At 40.5% G+C, this 6844-nt stretch overlaps 1 protein-coding gene across 1 annotated transcript in view; it reads left to right on the top strand.

The window, feature by feature from the left end:
- Positions 1-6844, top strand: part of IQCK (IQ motif containing K) — a 148761-nt gene that overhangs the window by 76407 nt on the left and 65510 nt on the right. The gene's annotated exons all lie outside the window — the stretch shown is intronic.

Raw genomic sequence — 6844 nt, 5'->3', positions numbered from 1 at the left:
AAAAAAAACAGTAAAATAAAATAATGGAGATTTCTGATCTCCACTTGCAGAGAACAATAAGAATCTGTGCATGGAGCGAACTGACCTAGGGTAAGTGAGGGAACCACCAAGGAGAAACAGCTTGGTATCAGCAGAGTACAAGGTTGAGGCTGGGACAGGTCTCACCCTAGCTGTGGAGGGACTGTGTCGGCCTGGATGCGTATTCCATCCTTCTGGCTATAGGGCTTAGTTCATGATGGGCAGCAGACAGAAATCAGGCCAGTCAGACCTAGTGAGACTCCTCCATTCTGGGATCCTCATTGGAGTGGCTGGGACAGAGCAGCCCTCTTCGCACTGGGTTACCGAGAGGCCAGACTGTCAGCACCATCTTAACACAGTGTGAAGAGCCTGTTGGAAAAATGACCACAGAGGTAAGCAGGGCTAAGAGGCAGAGAAAGGGGCTGGGTTTTGAGTTAGTTTGAGGACCTGCATTCAGCTATACCAGTGAATCCCCTTCAAGATGGACTTCAGGCTGGGCACAGTGGCACACGCCTGTAATCCCAACACTTTGGGAGGTGAGGCAGGTGGATCACTTGAGGTCAGGAGTTGGAGACCAGCCTGGCCAACATGGTGAAACCCCATCCCATATAACTAAAAATATAAAAATTAACCAGGTGTGGTGGCACATGCCTGTAATCCCAGCTACTTAGGAGGCGGAGGCAGGAGAATCACTTGAATCTGGGAGGAGGAAGTTTCAGTGAGCCGAGATCGTGCCATTGCACTCCAGCCTGGCAACAGAGCCAGACTCCATCACACACACACATGAAAAAACACTTCAGTCACTTATAGCCTAAAGTCCTGACAATACAATTTTCAGTGTGAAAATATCCAGACTCTTAATTACTTGCACACAAAGGAGGATATTGGCACAAAATGAAAATCTGGACCCAATGGTACAAAGCAGCCATTTCAATTTGTCCCAGGAAAAGACTGTGTCCTGTGTCAGCTCTAGGCTTGGCTATAGCTGGAGACGAGAGCCTACCCCAACGAGCAAATTTTTCTAAAACATATATGTATTTTTTTAATTGTGCAAGTAATGCATATCACTTGTGAAAAAAATAGATAATGCATACAAGTTTTGGGTTTTTTTTTTTTCTGACAGACAGGGTCTCACTTTGTCACCCAGGCTGGAGGGCAGTGGCATGAACATGGCTCACTGTAGCCTCAATCTCCTGAGCTCAAGCAATCCCCCCACCCCAGCTTCCTGAGTAGCTGGGACTACAGGAATGTGCCACTATGCCCGGCTAATAAAAAAAAACAAATGGAGAAGGGATCTCACTGTGTTGGCCAGGCTGGTCTCAAACTCCTAGACATAAGGGATTCTCTCACCTCAGCTTCCCAAAGTGTAGGGATTACAGGTGTGAGCCACCATGCCCAGCAATGCATATAAGCTGTTTAAAAATATATAATATCCTTCTAGAATTTTTTCTATTCATATGGAAATTTAAAAAAACTTTCTACAAAATTGTGATTATAAACACTTTTTTCAGCCTGCTGTCTCTCCTTAATGATATATGGGGAATATCTTTCATTGTTGCCACACAAAGATGTACCTCACAAATTTTAATTCTTCTATGGTATATATATATTTTTTATTTTTTATTTTTTAATTTTATTTATTTATTTTTTGAGATGGAGTTTTGCTCTGTCACCCAGACTGGAGTGCAGTGGTGTGATCTTGGCTCACTGCAACCTCCACCTCCTGGGTTCAAGCAATTCTCCTGCCTCAGCCTCCCAAGTAGCTGGGATTACAGGCGCCCACCACCACACCTATCTAATTTTTGTAGTTTTACTAGAGACAGGGTTTCACCATGTTGGCCAGGCTGATCTTGAACAACTGACCTCAGGTGATCTGCCTGCCTTAGCCTCCCAAAGTGCTGGGATTACAGGTATGAGCCACCATGCCTGGCCTATATTTTATATGTATATATGTATATGTGTGTGTGTGTGTGTATATATGTATGTATACATATATATATGTGTGTGTGTATATATATACACACACACAGTGAATACATTGAGCCATAACTTAATCATAGGTGATTTAGACATTCTCATTTCCTCTCCTGTATATTCAGTGAAAAACATTATTGTTCAAATTCACACACCTGTAGTCCCAGCTACTCAGGAGACTGAGTGGGAGGATCACTTAAGCCCTGGGAGGTCGAGACTGCAGTGAGCTATGATGATGCCATTGCACTCCAGCCTGAGTGACAGAGAAAGACCCTGTCTCTCAAATAAAACAAAGCAAAACAAAAAACAAAAACAGGAAACCAGAAACCCAAAAGCATCCTCGTTCATATGTCTGCACACTTATCCGATTTTTCTCCAGATTAATTGCTGGCAGTGGAATTGATAGCTCAAAGAGTAAGCACCGTTTCTCAAGAGTTCAGATCATTATTGATAAATCACCCTCTAGAGAGGCTAGAGTTCAACCCCTAGACCAATCTATAGGCACACCAGCAATGTATGCACGTGTACTTTAGCCATAGGTTTTGATGGGAAAGTAGAGAGAGGAAGGAAGGGATTGGGAGCATAATGCATGTCTCAGGAGGTTGCAGTTGTGAGGACACCATGCTAGAGGGTATGAGAAGGGAGGACCAGTTTGTTCGGTTGTGTGGGCTGTGCACTGCACAACTCGGGGATACCATTCCAAACCATATATATTAGACATCTGAGGCTTGGAGAAGCTTGGGAAATAGTGGTTGAGTGGCCACTTGCTACACTTTTTAAAATTCCGCTGGCCTACCCAGCTCCTGGCCTATGGTTTATAAAACCCCTCTGCTAGCTGGAGGCTGGATGGGTCAGTGGAGCATGTATCAGTGATACTGTATAGAAGCACTACTGCTTTGATCAAGAATTTGCATTTTCTTCCTGAAATTGTACAGCATCTTAAACATAAATATTCAATGATATTTAATATTCAGTAATAATAATTATAAAATAAATATTGGGAATTTACTCCATAGAGTATTATTTAAACACTAAAAATAATAAGCATCAGGCATGGTAACAAGATGGAAATTGCCCATAGTATTACTAAGTGAAAAATGAATAAAATGACATATGCAGATTATTTTATGATTATGTAAAAAATAACCTTATAAGGAAAATAGGCTACAAAGACATATGTAAAATATTGTGATTGTTCAGTGGCAGGATAAGGAGTGACGTTTTTATTCTCTCTGTTTTTACATTACATATAGTGTAATGTAAATTATTTACATTATATGTAATGTATATGTAATTATTTACATTATATGTAATGTATATGTAATTACATTACATATAATGTAAAATTACATATAATGTATTATTTTATTATTATTTATTTATTATATATAATGTAATGTATTTTTATATATAATGGAATAATATATAATGTAATATTACATTATATTATTACATATAATGTATTATTACATATAATGTAAAATTATTACATATAATGTAAAATTACATTACATATAATGTAAAATTATTTACATTACATATAATTATAAAATTATATTCTTTGTAAATTATTACAAAGAATATATACAGCTTTTATAATAAAAACTTTATTTTTATTATGAAACCTATATTCCACCATGATAATTTTTTTTTACTCTTTTCTTCTTTAGTTAAAATTTGACATAATTAGACTATTTTTTCTGAACCTTTTAGGAGTGGGTATGTGTGTATGTGTGTGTGTGTGTGTGTGTGTGTAAATATGCAAAAAATTTGAAACAATAGTATTCGGAAAGTGTTCTTTGTTTTATTTTAATCTGTTAGTGTACTCTGTTCATTCCAAAATTCCAAAATCATTTTGTTTTGCATTTCATAGTCTTTCTAATAGTGTTTTTGGTTTTTGGTTTGGGCTGTGTGTGTGTGTGTCTATGTACACAATAAGTGCTTATGGTTAAATAATATTTTCACTAGCAAAGAAGTTTGAGGATTTTTGCCTATAGACCTCCTATTACAAGTCTTCACAGTCTTTTTCTCTCTCTCTCTTTTTTTTTTTTTTTTATGAGACAAGGTCGCTCTCTGTCACTCAGGCTGGAGTACAGTGGCGCAATCACAGCTCACTGCAGCCTCCGCCTGCTGAGCTCCAGTGATCCCTCCCACCTCAGCTTCCTGAGTAGCTGGGATGACAGGCACACACCACCATGCCTGGCTAATTTTTGTATTTTTTATAGAGATGGGGTTTCATCATGTTGCCCAGGCTGGTCTCGATCTCCTGAGCTCAAGTGATCCTCCCGCCTTGGCCTCCCAATGTGCTGGGATTCCAGACATGAGCCACTGCACCCAGCCTCTTCACAGTCTTAACTGACAAGAAATCATAGACCACAAGTCATGTGGAGAACAATTTGGCCTCACAAACAGAGAAAGTCTTCCACGCCACATGTGTTATACTTCACTGGAGAACACGCATTGAATCAGCAGACAGTCTAAAAGGCAGGGCATTCAGAAGACTCAGTTAAAAGTGGTGGGTCTTCAGGTGTGCTTTGATTTGATTTAACTTTATTTTTTATTCTGAAAAACCACTCCTTTCTATTTAGAGAAGATCTGGCCTACATAATTAGGTAGAAAATAGGTGATGAGGCCGGGCGCGGTGGCTCACGCTTGTAATCCCAGCACTTTGGAAGGCCGAGGCGGGTGGATCACGAGGTCAGGAGATCGAGATCATCCTGGCTAACATGGTGAAACCCCAAACCCCGTCTCTATAAAAAAATTAGCCGGGCGTGGTAGCGGGCGCCTATAGTCCCAGCTACTCAGGAGGGTGAGGCAGGAGAATCCCTTGAACCCGGGAGGCAGAGGTTGCAGTGAACCGAGATCGTGCCATGGTACTCCAGTCTGGGTGACAAAGACTCTGTCTCAAAAAAAAAAAAAGAAAATAGGTGATGAAAACAGCCCAGGATAAAAACCAAACACGTATGGAAAAGACTGTAAACAATACAAATAAAAGGTTTTGTAGTTCCTCCCGTATTTTTCTACAAAAAGCAGAAATTACAACTTAAGGCTCAGCGCTGAGAGGGAGAGCGTCTTCTCCAAGTCAGGCAGCTGGCTGGGCTATTAGGCATGACAGTTTTATTTTTTCCGAAAGGTCACTTGAAGTTCTCATTACTGGCCTTAACTTTCTTGTCTTCAATGTTGGGGCTGAAGAGAAAGACTTATTTTTTTTTCCATGTAAAACATGCCCTATGGCAACTTGTTAGTAATGTGGGCTCTAACAGCAGACAGACCTGTTTGAATCCCAACGTGTCAGGTTATTAACCCATTTATGCCTGAGATTGAAATTTTTTGAATTTTTGCAATCAGACTTTAGTGACAACTTTGAGCAGCAGGATATAAATAACTCCCACATGCTTAGCATTCCAATAATGGAACACTAGGCATAAATGGGTTTTAAAAACCATGGGCAGATGATGTAACTTCTGAGCCACAGTTTTCTGTTTGTAAAATGGGAGTAATAATTCCTGCCTGTGAAGATTGAATCAGATGCTTCAGTCCACATAAGAGACATGGCACAGTGCCAAGGACATAGTAAATCCACAAGAAACATTAGCTGTTATTGTTACTGTTGTTGCAGTTGTTGGCACTATTTTCCTGAATAGGGGTTCTTTTTAAAAAGCTAACTACTGCCCTCCTTTAAGTTTTTCAAAGGCACCAAGCAGGCTCCCATCTCACCTTGGAAATCACTGATTTGTTTTCTGCTCCTATACTTTTGCCTTTTCCAGCATGTTACATAAATGGAATCATATAGCAGGTAGCCTTCGAGTCTGGCTTCCTTCACTTGGCTTCATGTGTTTGCTGTTCTCCCACGTATTTGGGTGTGTGTGTAGTCCCTTCCTTTTTATTGCTGAACAGTATTCCACTGTAGAACCCAGCAAGAGAAGAAACATGAAGGAAGGTGTTCTTAACTCTGCTGATGATTAAACACATCTGACTTTTACGTAAGACTCGTTTATTTGAACCTATGGATTGTGATGGTCTCGAGCTTCACTGTTCATCAAAGCCATCCACTGAAAGATTTTGTTTTTAATTTCTGATACCTGGAGTCTTATTCCCCTGAGATTCTTGTTCAACTGGTCACAGTGAGAATAAGAGATAGGTTTGTTATTGTTGTTGTTGTTGTTTGAGACAGAGTCTCGCTCTGTCACCCAGGCCAGAGTGCAGTGGAATGATCTCAGCTCACTGCTACCTCCACCTCCCAGGTTCAAGCAATTCTCCTGCCTCAGCCTCCCGAGTAGCTGGGATTACAGGTGCCCGCCACTGCACCCGGCTAATTTTTGCATTTTCAATAGAGACAGGGTCTCACCATGTTGGCCAGGTTGGTCTCAAACTCCTGCCCTCAAGTGATACGCCCACCTTGGCCTCCCAAGGTGCGGGAATTGCAGGCGTGAGCCACCGCATCCAGCCAGAGATGGGTATTGTTTAACAGCTCCGAGGTGACTCTAACATGCAGCCAGGATTGAGACCCACTGATATATCGGAATTGACTTTGCTACCTACCAGTTTTATGATCCAGGACAAATCACTGAATGATAAATCACAACTTTTTTTCTCTTTAGATGGAGAATAATAATAGCTGCCCAGTCTAGCTCACCAAGTTATCATGATAATTAAAATGGTTTATTTTTTATTTTCAGAGACAAGGTCTTACTATGTTGTCCAGGCTGAAGTGCAGTGGTGCAATCACAGCTCACTACAGACTTGAACTCATGAGCTCAAACGATCCTCCCAATTCGGCCTCCCAAGTAGATAGGGCTACAGTTGTGCACCACCACAAACAGCTAATTTTTTTTTTTTTTTTTTTTTTTTT

Source organism: Mandrillus leucophaeus, unplaced genomic scaffold, assembly GCF_000951045.1.
Source record: "Mandrillus leucophaeus isolate KB7577 unplaced genomic scaffold, Mleu.le_1.0 Scaffold162, whole genome shotgun sequence".
Taxonomy (NCBI): domain Eukaryota; kingdom Metazoa; phylum Chordata; class Mammalia; order Primates; family Cercopithecidae; genus Mandrillus; species Mandrillus leucophaeus.
Note: the sequence above shows the minus strand (reverse complement) of the source record. Positions and strands in the feature narration are given on the sequence as shown.